Source organism: Nerophis lumbriciformis, linkage group LG24 (genome assembly GCF_033978685.3).
Source record: "Nerophis lumbriciformis linkage group LG24, RoL_Nlum_v2.1, whole genome shotgun sequence".
In the NCBI taxonomy this organism is placed as follows: domain Eukaryota; kingdom Metazoa; phylum Chordata; class Actinopteri; order Syngnathiformes; family Syngnathidae; genus Nerophis; species Nerophis lumbriciformis.
Window position 1 is genome coordinate 34,564,049 of NC_084571.2, and position 15,358 is coordinate 34,579,406.

At 42.7% G+C, this 15,358-nt stretch overlaps 1 protein-coding gene across 2 annotated transcripts in view; it reads left to right on the forward strand.

Moving 5' to 3' along the window:
- Positions 1-505: 505 nt before the first annotated feature.
- elfn1a (extracellular leucine-rich repeat and fibronectin type III domain containing 1a) overlaps positions 506-15,358 on the forward strand; it is a 280,911-nt gene continuing 266,058 nt past the window's right edge. For both annotated transcript variants that reach the window (XM_061982027.2, XM_061982026.2), the window contains exon 1: positions 506-724. The gene's annotated coding sequence lies outside the window, so the exon portion shown is untranslated. The remainder of the gene's footprint in view (positions 725-15,358) is intronic.

The window sequence follows — 15,358 nt, forward strand, 5'->3', positions numbered from 1 at the left end:
TATACAGGGGTAATGTACAACTGTGGCTGTAGGCAACTTCCTGATGTAGTTTACTCACCATATAAAAGTAGTAAGCGAGCGATTATACTATATACTAAATTGTAATAATAAATCAAATTATTTGTCTTCATTTGTTTTTTGTTTTTATTTTCAATACCATTGATCGACGAGATCCGTATGTTTTTATTTTGCCAATTTATTTACTATTCAAAGCCACACACACTTCTTAACATACACCTACTGCAGACTACATCATGGTGAGCGTGGTAATTGGTGGGTGGGGCAGTGGGGGTGGAGCTAGCGCACTTACTATGCCCTTTTTTTTTTTTTTCTTTACAGCCGGTTTATCTGATTAGGAGCTTTACAACTTTGCGGAGTTGATCAAAAAAAAAAAAAAAATAGAGAGAAGACAAACGCACGTCTCTCCTGGCAGCGTGTGAGCTGGAGCTGACAGTCGCCCCCACCCACTCACACACACAAACACACACACTCTCTCTCTCACACTCACACACTTCCTCCCCTCCTCTCTCCCTCTCCGGCGTCTCGGTGGATAGAAAGAAGAAGCCCGAGCAGGTTCGCCGCTCAGCTGAAGCGATGGAGCCTCAGCGGCACAGGCAGCGCTGTTTTTAAACACGGATCTTCCAGCGACGCCTTGACCCAACCGGGGAACACTTGGGAAGATTCTTTCCTGACAATTCGAGCATCCCCTGCCTTTATCACAAAGGTAAGAAAACGCTCTAATTGGACTTTACAATGCAACAAGCGTGGCTTTTTTGTTGTTGTTGTTGTTTAAAATGTGTTTTTGCCTTTAAATTGTTGCTTTTCTGTGAGTGAGCCAGATGTGTTTTGTACAAACTGGGGAAAGAAATGCGTTTTTGGTGTGTGCAGCTGGTGCACATATTGAAATACAGCATCTTACAGGGGCAACAGATAGCATTCAGCACCATGGACAGCTCTTTGCCATGGACAGCTCCTCACATGTTAAATACTACATTTTCAATTAAAATTGTCATAAAAAAAAAGTTATTTTGGTACTAAAAAATTTTAAATAAACAGAATTAATTGAAATTAAAAAAATTAAAATAAATAAAATATGAGTTAAACTTTAAAAAAACAAAAATGAGTATTTTTTCCCATTTTTTCCCCCCTGAGTGTTGCCTCATTAAAAGTGGGTACATTGTGATAGTTTGTAGAGAACAAGTAGAACATGATTAGCCATTGCCTGGCCTTAATCTATTCTATTAGACTGTGCGGTCATTACAGTTGGCCGTGCAGGCTCACTAAGATAAGCTGAGGATTTTGCAGCCTCTGTGCCATCTGTCTTGGAAATGCACACTCGGTCCGCACGCCACAGCCGCACGCTGACTTATGGGATGCGAAAGCCTTGAGATGGATTGATTTTCATTTCATTTTTTTTTTTTTTATGTTTTTTTTTGGGGGGGCCAAAGCACATCCTGCTCAGCTCTGAGGTTAAATCTCCTTGGATGTGCCAGTCTGGAGATGAGGGGGAACACAAAAAAAAAAAAAAAAAAAAAAAAAAAAGCTGACAGGATGCCAAGTTAAATACAAGCTGCACCTGCTGGTGGCTCACAAGAGCCAAAGATGTGACAAGTTTTTTTTTAGTTTTTTTTTTCCCCCAAGCATCAATGCGAGTGCAACTTTTTTGATTTATTAACAGCTGAGAGCCAAGCGGGCGTTTAGAGTAGAAACTTTTGCTTCCATCTCATCGTCAATGTTGCCAAAAGCCTTCTCCACACTTCCTGTCGCCCCGTCTCCCTTATCTTGATTATGCAGCTGGATGATTGAGTCAGCTATTTTGTATGCAATTTGCCTTTTGTGGAGGAGAGAGGGAGGGGGAGATCGTGCCGAGGATACCGAGAGAGAATTACAGCTTCTCGTGAGGGTTAAGAAGAAGGGGGGGGAAAAAAAAAGAAGCCAAGGCTGCCCGGCTCGATAAATTGCTGTTTGACGGAGACGGGTACCCTGAGGGGACAGTGGTGGGTTGGGGAAACATGGCCGACCTTATTAAGTGGGAATGGCATGACACTTTTCTATGGGTGACCTGGACGGAAGTGTCGGAAACTCTTTATTTCTACATTAGAGGAACATTTTTCGGGTCCTCTGAGGGAGGAAAGAGGAGTAATGCTGTTCCCTCTTCAGGAGTGAAGTGGAACTTGCCTTCAAAGCGCTGTGCTAAATATAAATCCAGCATAATTGGTTCGCTAAAAAGCTTAAAAAAACTCATTTTGACACAGACAAGACAGTGCGTATCAACATATTCACTGTAAAAAAAAAAGCTTTAATCAACGCCTCTAATCAATTAACCAGGGCCTTTAATCATAGCGCCAGGCCAAAAAAAGATGAGAATTAACATCAGTGGCTGTAGGCGCCCTCCTAAATTTGCACAAACGCCACAAGATGGCAGTATGTGTGATACACTTGACATGCAGTACTGTTTACAATGCAAAAATGCTGACTGAGCACTTGCCCAAGAAGCTGGAAATTAACATCAGTGGCTGTAGGCGCCCTCCTAAAATTGTATGAACGCCACAAGATGGCAGTATGCGTCATACACTTGACATACAGTACTGTTTATAACAGACCTGGGCAAATTAAGGCCCGGGGTCCGCATGTGGCCCATTAAAGGCCGACTGAAATGCCATCCATCCATCCATCTTCTTCCGCTTATCCGAGGTCGGGTCGCGGGGGCAGCAGCCTAAGCAAAGAAGCCCAGACTTCCCTCTCCCCAGCCACTTCGTCCAGCTCCTCTCGGGGGATCCCGAGGCGTTCCCAGGCCAGCCGGGAGACATAGTCTTCCTAACGTGTCCTGGGTCTTCCCCGTGGCCTCCTACCGGTCGGACGTGCCCTAAACAGCTCCCTAGGGAGGCGTTCGGGTGGCATCCTGACCAGATGCCCGAACCACCTCATCTGGCTCCTCTCGATGTGGAGGAGCAGCGGCTTTACTTTGAGCTCCCCCCGGATGACAGAGCTTCTCACCCTATCTCTAAGGGAGAGCCCCGCCACCCGGCGGAGGAAACTCATTTCGGCCGCTTGTACCCGTGATCTTGTCCTTTCGGTCATAACCCAAAGCTCATGACCATAGGTGAGGATGGGAACGTAAATCGACCGGTAAATCGAGAACTTTGCCTTCCGGCTCAGCTCCTTCTTCCCCACAACGGATCGATACAGCGTCCGCATTACTGAAGATGCCGCACCGATCCGCCTGTCGATCTCACGATCCACTCTTCCCCCACTCGTGAACAAGACTCTTAGGTACTTGAACTCCTCCACTTGGGGCAGGGTCTCCTCCCCAACCCGGAGATGGCACTCCACCCTTTTCCGGGCGAGAACCATGGACTCGGACTTGGAGGTGCTGATTCTCATCCCAGTCGCTTCACACTAAGCTGCGAACCGATCCAGCGAGAGCTGAAGATCCTGGCCAGATGAAGCCATCAGGACCACATCATCCGCAAAAAGCAGAGACCTAATCCTGCAGCCACCAAACCGGATCCCCTCAACGCCTTGACTGCGCCTAGAAATTCTGTCCATAAAAGTTATGAACAGAATCGGTGACAAAGGGCAGTCCAACCCTCACTGGAAACGTGTCCGACCTACTGCCGGCAATGCGGACCAAGCTCTGACACTGATCATACAGGGAGCGAACAGCCACAATCAGACAGTCCGATACTCCATATTCTCTGAGCACTCCCCACAGGACTTCCCGAGGGACACGGTCGAATGCCTTCTCCAAGTCCACAAAGCACATGTAGACTGGTTGGGCAAACTCCCATGCACCCTCAAGGACCCTGCCGAGAGTATAAAGCTGGTCCACAGTTCCACGACCAGGACGAAAACCACACTGTTCCTCTTGAATCCGAGGTTCGACTATCCGGCGTAGCCTCCTCTCCAGTACACCTGAATAAACCTTACCGGGAAGGCTGAAATGCGATTTTCTTATTTAAACCGGGATAGCAGGTCCATTCTATGTGTCATACTTGATCATTTCGCGATATTGCCATATTTTTGCTGAAAGGATTTAGTAGAGAACATCGACGATAAAGTTCGCAACTTTTGGTCGCTGATAAAAAAGCCTTGCCTGTACCGGAAGTAGCAGACGATTTGCGCGTGACGTCACAGGTTGTGGAGCTCCTCACATCCGCACATTGTTTACAATCATGGCCACCAGCAGCGAGAGCGATTCGGACCGAGAAAGCGACGATTTCCCCATTAATTTGAGTGAGGATGAAAGATTTGTGGATGAGTAAAGTGAGAGTGAAGGACTAGAGGGCAGTGGGAGCGATTCAGATAGGGAAGATGCTGTGAGAGGCGGGTGGGACCTGATATTCAGCTGGGAATGACTAAAACAGTAAATAAACACAAGACATATATATACTCTATTAGCCACAACACAACCAGGCTTATATTTAATATGCCACAAATTAATCCCGCATAACAATCCCCCCTCCCGTCCATATAACCCGCCAATTCAACTCAAACACCTGCACAACACACTCAATCCCACAGCCCAAAGTACCGTTCACCTCTCCAAAGTTCATACAGCACATATATTTCCCCAAAGTCCCCAAAGTTACGTACGTGACATGCACATAGCGGCATGCACGTACGGGCAAGCGATGAAATGTTTGGAAGCCGCAGCTGCATGCGTACTCACGGTACCGCGTCTGCGCATCCAACTCAAAGTCCTCCTGGTAAGAGTCTCTGTTGTCCCAGTTCTCCCACAGGCCAATGGTAAAGCTTGACTGTCATCTTCCGGGAATGTAAACAATGAAACACCGGCTGTGTTATCCGGCACAACAGTCAGGGGGTGCATTCTACGACGGGGGTGCATTAACACCTGCCGCAATACACCGCTTCCCACCTACAGCTTTCTTCTTTGCTGTCTCCATTGTTCATTGAACAAATTGCAAAAGATTCACCAACACAGATGTCCAGAATACTGTGGAATTTTGCGATGGAAACAGACGACTTAATAGCTGACCACCATGCTGTCCCAAAATGTCCTCTACAATCCGTGACGTCACGCGCTGACGTCATCATACCGAGACGTTTTCAGCGGGATATTTCGCGCGAAATTTAAAATTGCACTTTACCATATTGGCATGTGTTGCAATGTTAAGATTTCATCATTGATATATAAACTATCAGACTGCGTGGTCGGTAGTAGTGGCTTTCAGTAGGTCTTTAAGCTTCTCAATCCGGCCCAAATAATTGTTTTATCTTTAAGATCGAAACTGCAGCCGCCATTATGATGTGCAGTAATGTTTTCTAATGTCTTGAACTATACAAAGTATTTCAATGGTCGGAATCTGCGCTTTTGCATGATATACTAGTTACTATGGTCATCTAATTAGTTAGTATGGTCATCTAATTAGATACTATGGTCATCTAAGTAACAGCAGCTCAGGGAGCGTTTCCACAGAGTGGTTCCAGAGTGGCCAGCCTAAAATGCGGGTGTCAGGGGACAGACGCGGAAGGAGATTTTTACAACAAAGTGCTAAAACTTAGTGATTTATCAGATGTATCAGATTGTAGATGTTTTTTTTTTACCCCTTCGCGTTCATATTTCGTTGTGTTTTTTGCATTTTTGTTGCGTTTCGCTTGATTGTAAGGGTTAGGGTTAAGTCTTGGGACGTTCATATGTTGTCAATATTCAGTGTTTTATCGTTCATAGTTAATATTGTAAATCCCACATTCTTTATTTTCATGTACATTCTGGGTGTCTCATTCAGTAAAATAAGGCGGTCTGTCATAACGTTTCTAGGATTCAATCAGACATTATTGTGAGGTTTTGTATTAGTGTTCCTAAAAATCAGATATACCGGCCCCCCCAGACACATTTTTTTTTCTCTAAATGTGGCCCCAGAGTCAAAATAATTGCCCAGGCCTGGTTTACAATGTAAACATGCTGCCAAAAAAGACGGAAATTAACAGCAGTGGCTGTAGGCGCCCTCCTAAATTGGTATTCACGCCACAAGATGGCAGTATGCGTGATACACTTGACGTACAGTACTGTTTACAATGTAAAAATGCTGATTGAGCACTTGCCCCAAAAAAAGATGGAAATTAAAAACAGCACACTGCAAAAAGTGAAATCTAAGTAAGATTAAATATGTCAAATAAGGGTGATATTTGCTTATTTTCTGTCTGATAAGATAATTCTTCTTACTAAGCAGATTTTATGTGAGAGTGTTTTACTTGTTTTAAGGGTTTTGGTCCTAAATGATCTCAGTAAGATATTACAGCTTGTTGCTAAGATTTGATGACCTATATTGAGTAAAACATGCTTGAAACTAGAATATCAACTGTTGTGTCATCAACACTCACAAGTATAAAACTACTTATTTTAAAGTAATACTTTCTTATTTCAAGCATGAAATAAAAAAAAAAAAATCATGATTTTGACACAATTGTGTCTCATATTTAAAACAGATGACAGCCAAATGGACTTTGCTGTTTTATTTTCAATGAAACAATAGAAAATATGTACTCATATAGTAGTACAGTTGGCACAGTACAGTAAACTGGCAGTTAATATTTAAACATTTAACATTTCAAACATTTTTGAACAGAAATAGTTCATGCACATTCAGATAAATTCTTCAAAATTACAATAAAAAAAAAAAAAAAAAAAAAAAAAAAAAATATATATATATATATATATATTTTTTTTTATATATATATATATATTTTTTTTATTTTTTTATTGTAATTTTGAAGAATTTATCTGAATGTGCATGAACTATATCTCTGCTCCCAATAACCTCACAATAAACCTCCCAATAATGTCTGATTGAATGCTAAAAACGTTATGACAGACCGCCTTATAACCCTTAAAAGTAATTTTTTTACTGAATGAGACACCCAGAATGTACATGAAAATAAAGAATGTGGGATTTACAATATTAACTACGAACGATAAAACACTGAATATTGACAACATATGAACGTCACACGACTTAACCCTAACCCTTACAATCAAGCGAAACGCAACAAAAATGCAAAAAAACACAACGCAATATGAACACGAAGGGGTAAAAAAAAAACATATATATATATATATATATATATATATATATATTTTTTTTTTTTTTTTTCAATTGTAATTTTGAAGAATTTATCTGAATGTGCATGAACTATTTCTGTTCAAAATTGTTTGAAATGTTAAATGTTTTGATATTAGCTGTCAGTTTACTGCACTGTGCCAACTGTACTACTATATGAGTACGTATTTTCTATTGTTTCATTGAAAATAAAACAGCAAAGTCCATTTGGCTGTCATCTGTTTTAAATATGAGACACAATTGTGTCAAAATCATGATTTTTTTTATTTCATGCTTGAAATAAGAAAGTATTTTTCGGACTATAAGTCGCAGTTGTTTTCATAGTTTGGCCGGGGGTGCGACTTATACTCAGGAGCGACTTATGTGTGAAATTATTAACACATTAGCGTAAAATATCAAATAATATTATTTATCTCATTCACGTAAGAGACTAGACGTATAAGATTTCATGGGATTTAGCGATTAGGAGTGACAGATTGTTTGGTAAACGTATAGCATGTTCTATATGTTATAGTTATTTGAATGACTCTTACCATAATATGTTACGTTAACATACCAGTTGGTTATTTATGCCTCATATAAGGTACACTTATTCAGCCTGTTGTTCACTATTCTTTATTTATTTTAAATTGCCTTTCAAATGTCTATTCTTGGTGTTGGCTTTTATCAAATACATTTCCCCAAAAAATGCGACTTATACTCCAGTGCGACTTATATATGTTTTTCCCCTTCTTTATTATGCATTTTCTGCCGGTGCGACTTATAAAAAAATACGGTTTATATACAAACCCCGTTTCCATATGAGTTGGGAAATTGTGTTAGATGTAAATATAAACGGAATACAATGATTTGCAAATCATTTTCAACCCATATTCAGTTGAATATGCTACAAAGACAACATATTTGATGTTCAAACTGATAAACTTTTTTTTTTTTTTGCAAATAATCATTAACTTTAGAATTTGATGCCAGCAACACGTGACAAAGAAGTTGGGAAAGGTGGCAATAAATTCTGATAAAGTTGAGGAATGCTCATCAAACACTTATTTGGAACATCCCACAGGTGTGCAGGCTAATTGGGAACAGGTGGGTGCCATGATTGGGTATAAAAACAGCTTCCCAAAAAAATGCTCAGTCTTTCACAAGAAAGGATGGGGCGAGGTACACCCCTTTGTCCACAACTGCGTGAGCAAATAGTCGAACAGTTTAAGAACAACATTTCTCAAAGTGCAATTGCAAGAAATTTAGGGATTTCAACATCTACGGTCCATAATATCATCAAAAGGTTCAGAGAATCTGGAGAAATCTCTTCACGTAAGCGGCATGGCCGGAAACCAACATTGAATGACCGTGACCTTCGATCCCTCAGACGGCACTGTATCAAAAAGCGACATCAATCTCTAAAGGATATCACCACATGGTCTAAGGAACACTTCAGAAAACCACTGTCACTAAATACAGTTTGTCGCTACATCTGTAAGTGCAAGTTAAAGCTCTACTATGCAAAGCCAAAGCCATTTATCAACAACACCCAGAAACGCCGCCGGCTTCTCTGGGCCCGAGATCATCTAAGATGGACTCCTGCAAAGTGGAAAAGTGTTCTGTGGTCTGACGAGTCCACATTTCAAATTGTTTTTGGAAATATTCGACATCGTGTCACCCGGACCTAAGGGGAAGCGAACCATCCAGACTGTTATCGACGCAAAGTTGAAAAGCCAGCATCTGTGATGGTATGGGGGTGTATTAGTGCCCGAGGCATGGGTAACTTACACATCTGTGAAGGCACCATTAATGCAGAAAAGTTTTGGAACAACATATGCTGTCATCTAAGCGCCGTCTTTTTCATGGACGCCCCTGCTTATTTCAGCAAGACAATGCCAAGCCACATTCAGCACGTGTTACAACAGCGTGGCTTTGTAAAAAAAAGAGTGCTGGTACTTTCCTGGCCCGCCTGCAGTCCAGACCTGTCTCCCATCGAAAATGTGTGGCGCATTATGAAGCGTAAAATACGACAGCGGAGACTGAACGACTGAAGCTCTACATAAAACAAGAATGGGAAAGAATTCCACTTTCAAAGCGTCAACAATTAGTTTTTTCAGTTCCCGAACGTTTATTGAGTGTTGTTAAAAGAAAAGGTGATATAACACAGTGGTGAACATGCCCTTTCCCAAGTACTCTGGCACGTGTTGCAGCCATGAAATTCTAAATAATTATTATTTGCAAAAAAAAAAAATAAGTTTCTGAGTTTGAACATCAAATATGTTGTCTTTGTAGTGCATTCAATTGAATATGGGTTGAAAAGGATTTGCAAATCATTGTATTCCGTTTATATTTACATCTAACACAATTTCCCAACTCATATGGAAACGGGGTTAGTATATATATATATATATATATATATGGGAAAATGCAAGAAATGTAATGCCGAGCGCATATCATTATGTCAAGATAATGGCACTAGCATTTACTTAATTTAAGAATATTTTTCAACATATTGAGCAAAAAGGTCTCATATTTGTTTTTTCAACCAAGAAAAGTGCACTTGTTATTAGTGAGAATATACTTATTTTAAGCTATTTTTGGGTTCATTGAGGTTAGCTAATTTTACTTGCTTTGGAAAGTCTTGACAAGCCAACTTTTCTTGTTCTATTGGCAGATAATTTTGCTTAGTTCAAATAAAATACCCCTCATTTTTGGATTTTTTGTTTTTGAACAGTAACTTTTTGCAGGGCAGTGGCTGTAAGCGCCCTCCGAAATTTGTACGAGCGCCACAAGATGGCAGTATGTGTGATACACTTGACATTCAGTACTGTTTACAATGTAAAAATGCTGACTGAGCACTTGCCAAAAAAAAAGATGGACATTGACAGCTGTGGCTGTAGGCGCCCTCCTAAATTTGCACGAACGCCAAAAGAAACAACGTAATACTGCTGACTGAGCACTTTTTTCTCTTAGCGCTCGCACAACATTGGTTGTGTTGCTGCTGTGTAACACGCCTGCTCTTTATTGGAATTCAAAATGTCGAAATGAATATTAACATAACTTCGATTTTAAGCGGAGTTAAGAAAAAAATCTTGCCACAAGCTAATGAAGCTAAGCTAATGACGTCATGTCTTAAAAAAACAGCAACACAAATTTGGATCATTTTAGTGTGCTAGTAGCTGTCCTGGCTGGTCCACCCAGAAAGAAACAATGACATAGGGTTAGGGTTAGGGTTAGGGTTGGGGTTGGGGTTAGGGTTAGGACTAAGGTTAAGACTAGGATTAGGGTTAGGCATAAAGAAAAAGAGTTAGTTAGGGTTAGGGTTAGGCATAAAGAAAAAGAGTTGGTTAGGGTTAGGACTATGATTGGGGGAGGGGGTGGGGTTAGGGTTAGGGTTAGGGTTGGGGTTGGGGTTACGGTTAGCATTAGGGTTAGGATTAGGATTAGGGTTAGGCATTAAGAAAAGAGTTGGTTAGGGTTAGGGTTAGGGTTAGGGTTGGGGTTAGGGTTAGGATTAGGGTTAAGATTAGGATTAGGGTTAGGCATAAAGAAAAGAGTTGGTTAGGGTTAGGACTAGGGTTGGGGTTGGGGTTAGTGTTAGGGTTAGGGTTTGGGTTGGGGTTGGGGTTAGGGTTAGGGTTAGGATTAGGATTAGGGTTAGGCATAATGAAAAAAGAGTTGGTTAGGGTTAGGACTAGGTTTGGGGGTGTGGTTAGGGTTAGGGTTAGGGTTAGGGTTAGCGTTGGGGTTGGGGTTAGGGTTAGGATTAGGGTTAGGATTAGGATTAGGGTTAGGCATAAAGAAAAAAAGATTTGGTTAGGGTTAGGCATAAAGAAAAAGAGTTGGTTAGGGTTAGGACTAGGGTTGGGGGTGGGGTTAGGGCTACGGTTAGGATTAGGGTTAGGATTAGGATTAGGGTTAGGCATAAAGAAAAAGAGTTTGTTAGGGTTAGGGTTAGGCATAAAGAAAAAGAGTTGGTTAGGGTTAGGACTAGGGTTGGGGGTGGGGTTGTGGTTAGGGTTAGGGTTAGGGTTAGGGTTCGGGTTGGTGTTAGGGTTAGGATTAGGGTTATGATTAGGATTAGGATTAGGGTTAGGCATAAAGAAAAAGGGTTGGTTAGGGTTAGGGTTAAGGTTAGGCATAAAGAAAAAATAGTTGGTTAGGGTTAGGACTAGGGTTGGGGTTGGGGTTAGGGTTAGGGTTAGGGTTGGGGTTGGGGTTAGGGTTAGGATTAGGGTTAGGATTAGGATTAGGGTTAGGGTTAGGTATAAAGAAAAATAGTTTGTTTAGGGTTAGGCATAAAGAAAAAGAGTTGGTTAGGGTTAGGACTAGGGTTGGGGGTGGGGGTGGGGTTAGGGTTAGGGTTAGCGTTGGGGTTGGGGTTAGGGTTAGGATTAGGGTTAGGATTAGGATTAGGGTTAGGCATAAAGAAAAAAAGATTTGGTTAGGGTTAGGCATAAAGAAAAAAAGTTGGTTATGGTTAGGACTAGGGTTGGGGGTGGGGGGGGGTTAGGGTTAGGGTTAGGGTTAGGGTTAGGGTTGAGGTTGGGGTTAGGGTTAGGATTCGGGTTAGGATTAGGATTAGGGTTAGGCAAAAAGAAAAGAGTTGGTTAGGGTTAGGGTTAGGCATAAAGAAAAATAGTTGGTTAGGGTTAGGACTAGGGTTGGGGGTGGGGTTAGAGTTAGGGTTAGGGTTGGGGTTGGGGTTAGGATTAGGATTAGGGTTAAGCATAAAGAAAAAGAGTTGGTTAGGGTTAGGACTAGGGTTGGGGGTGTGGTTAGGTTTAGGGTTAGGGTTAGGGTTAGGGTTGCGGGTGGGGTTAGGGTTAGGGTTAGGGTTGGGGTTGGGGTTGGGGTTGGGGTTAGGGTTAGGATTAGGGTTAGGATTAGGATTAGGGTTAGGCATAAAGAAAAAGAGTTTGTTAGGGTTAGGCATAAAGAAAAAGAGTTGGTTAGGGTTAGGACTAGGGTTGGGGTTAGGGTTAGGGTTAGGGTTAGGGTTGGGGTTGGGGTTGGGGTTAGGGTTAGGATTAGGGTAATTATTAGGGTTAGGATTAGGATTAGGGTTAGGCATAAAGAAAAAGAGTTGGTTAGGGTTAGGGTTAAGGTTAGGCATAAAGAAAAGAGTTGGTTAGGGTTAGGACTAGGGTTGGGGGTGGGGTTAGGGTTAGGGTTGGGGTTGGGGTTAGGGTTAGGATTAGGGTTAGGATTAGGATTAGGGTTAGGTATAAAGAAAAATAGTTGGTCAGGGTTAGGGTTAGGGTTAGGCATAAAGAAAAAGTTGGTTAGGGTTAGGACTAGGGTTGGGGGTGGGGGTGGGGTTAGGGTTAGGGTTAGGGTTAGGGTTGGGGTTGGGGTTACGGTTAGCATTAGGGTTAGGATTAGGATTAGGGTTATTCATAAAGAAAAGAGTTGGTTAGGGTTAGGGTTAGGGTTAGGGTTAGGATTAGGATTAGGGTTAGGCATAAAGAAAAAGAGTTGGTTAGGGTTAGGGTTAGGCATAAAGAAAAAGAGTTGGTTAGGGTTAGGACTAGGGTTGGGGGTGGGGGTGGGGTTAGGGTTAGGGTTAGGGTTGGGGTTGGGGTTGGGGTTGGGGCTAGGGTTAGGATTAGGGTTAGGATTAGGATTAGGGTTAGGGTTAGGCATAAAGAAAAATAGTTGGTTAGGGTTAGGGCTACGGTTGGGGGTGGGGTTGGGGTTATGGTTAGGGTTAGGACTAGGGTTAGGGTTAGGGTTGGGGTTAGGGTTAGGATTAGGGTTAGGGTTAGGAATAAAGAAAAATAGTTGGTTAGGGTTAGGGCTACGGTTGGGGGTGGGGTTAGGGTTATGGTTAGGGTTAGGACTAGGGTTAGGGTTAGGGTTAGGGTAGGGGTTGGGGTTGGGTTTAGGGTTAGGATTAGGGTTAGGGTTAGGATTAGGCCTAAGGTTAGGTTTAGGCATAAAGAAAAAGAGTTGGTTAGGGTTAGGACTAGGGTTGGGGGTGGGGTTAGGGTTACGGTTAGGATTAGGGTTAGGATTAGGATTAGGATTAGGATTAGGGTTAGGCATAAAGAAAAAGAGTTTGTTAGGGTTAGGGTTAGGCATAAAGAAAAAGAGTTGGTTAGGGTTAGGACTAGGGTTGGGGGTGGGGTTGTGGTTAGGGTTAGGGTTAGGGTTAGGGTTTGGGTTGGTGTTAGGGTTAGGATTAGGGTTATGATTAGGATTAGGATTAGGGTTAGGCATAAAGAAAAAGGGTTGGTTAGGGTTAGGGTTAAGGTTAGGCATAAAGAAAAAATAGTTGGTTAGGGTTAGGACTAGGGTTGGGGTTGGGGTTAGGGTTAGGGTTAGGGTTGGGGTTGGGGTTAGGGTTAGGATTAGGGTTAGGATTAGGATTAGGGTTAGGGTTAGGTATAAAGAAAAATAGTTTGTTTAGGGTTAGGCATAAAGAAAAAGAGTTGGTTAGGGTTAGGACTAGGGTTGGGGGTGGGGGTGGGGTTAGGGTTAGGGTTAGCGTTGGGGTTGGGGTTAGGGTTAGGATTAGGGTTAGGATTAGGATTAGGGTTAGGCATAAAGAAAAAAAGATTTGGTTAGGGTTAGGCATAAAGAAAAAAAGTTGGTTATGGTTAGGACTAGGGTTGGGGGTGGGGGGGGGGTTAGGGTTAGGGTTAGGGTTAGGGTTGAGGTTGGGGTTAGGGTTAGGATTCGGGTTAGGATTAGGATTAGGGTTAGGCAAAAAGAAAAGAGTTGGTTAGGGTTAGGGTTAGGCATAAAGAAAAATAGTTGGTTAGGGTTAGGACTAGGGTTGGGGGTGGGGTTAGAGTTAGGGTTAGGGTTGGGGTTGGGGTTAGGATTAGGATTAGGGTTAAGCATAAAGAAAAAGAGTTGGTTAGGGTTAGGACTAGGGTTGGGGGTGTGGTTAGGTTTAGGGTTAGGGTTAGGGTTAGGGTTGTGGGTGGGGTTAGGGTTGGGGTTGGGGTTGGGGTTAGGGTTAGGATTAGGGTTAGGATTAGGATTAGAGTTAGGCATAAAGAAAAAGAGTTTGTTAGGGTTAGGCATAAAGAAAAAGAGTTGGTTAGGGTTAGGACTAGGGTTGGGGTTAGGGTTAGGGTTAGGGTTAGGGTTGGGGTTGGGGTTGGGGTTAGGGTTAGGATTAGGGTAATTACTAGGGTTAGGATTAGGATTAGGGTTAGGCATAAAGAAAAAGAGTTGGTTAGGGTTAGGGTTAAGGTTAGGCATAAAGAAAAGAGTTGGTTAGGGTTAGGACTAGGGTTGGGGGTGGGGTTAGGGTTAGGGTTGGGGTTGGGGTTAGGGTTAGGATTAGGGTTAGGATTAGGATTAGGGTTAGGCATAAAGAAAAAGTTGGTTAGGGTTAGGACTAGGGTTGGGGGTGGGGGTGGGGTTAGGGTTAGGGTTAGGGTTAGGGTTGGGGTTGGGGTTACGGTTAGCATTAGGGTTAGGATTAGGATTAGGGTTAGGCATAAAGAAAAGAGTTGGTTAGGGTTAGGGTTAGGGTTAGGGTTAGGGTTGGGGTTAGGGTTAGGATTAGGGTTAGGATTAGGATTAGGGTTAGGCATAAAGAAAAAGAGTTGGTTAGGGTTAGGGTTAGGCATAAAGAAAAAGAGTTGGTTAGGGTTAGGACTAGGGTTGGGGGTGGGGGTGGGGTTAGGGTTAGGGTTAGGGTTGGGGTTGGGGTTGGGGTTGGGGTTGGGGTTAGGGTTAGGATTAGGGTTAGGATTAGGATTAGGGTTAGGGTTAGGCATAAAGAAAATAGTTGGTTAGGGTTAGGGCTACGGTTGGGGGTGGGGTTGGGGTTATGGTTAGGGTTAGGACTAGGGTTAGGGTTAGGGTTGGGGTTAGGGTTAGGATTAGGGTTAGGATTAGGCCCAAGGTTAGGGTTAGGCATAAAGAAAAAGAGTTGTGTAAGGCTAGGGCTAGGGTTGGGGGTGGGGTTGGGGTTAGGGTTAGGGTTAGGGTTCGGGTTAAGGTTACGGTTAGGATTAGGGTTAGGATTAGGATTAGGGTTGCATAAAGAAAAAGAGTTGGTTAGGGTTAGGGTTAGGCATAAAGAAAAAAAGGGTTGGTTAGGGTTAGGACTAGGGTTGGGGGTGGGGTTGGGGTTAGGGTTAGGGTTGGGGTTGGGGTTAGGGTTATTATTAGGGTTAGGATTAGTATTAGGGTTAGGGTTAGGCATAAAGAAAAAGAGTTGGTTAAGGTTAGGGCTAAGGTTGGGGGTGGGGTTGGGGTTAGGGTTAGGGTTAGGGTTGGGGTTGGGGTTGGGGTTAGGGTTAGGATTAGGGTTAGGATTAGGATTAGGA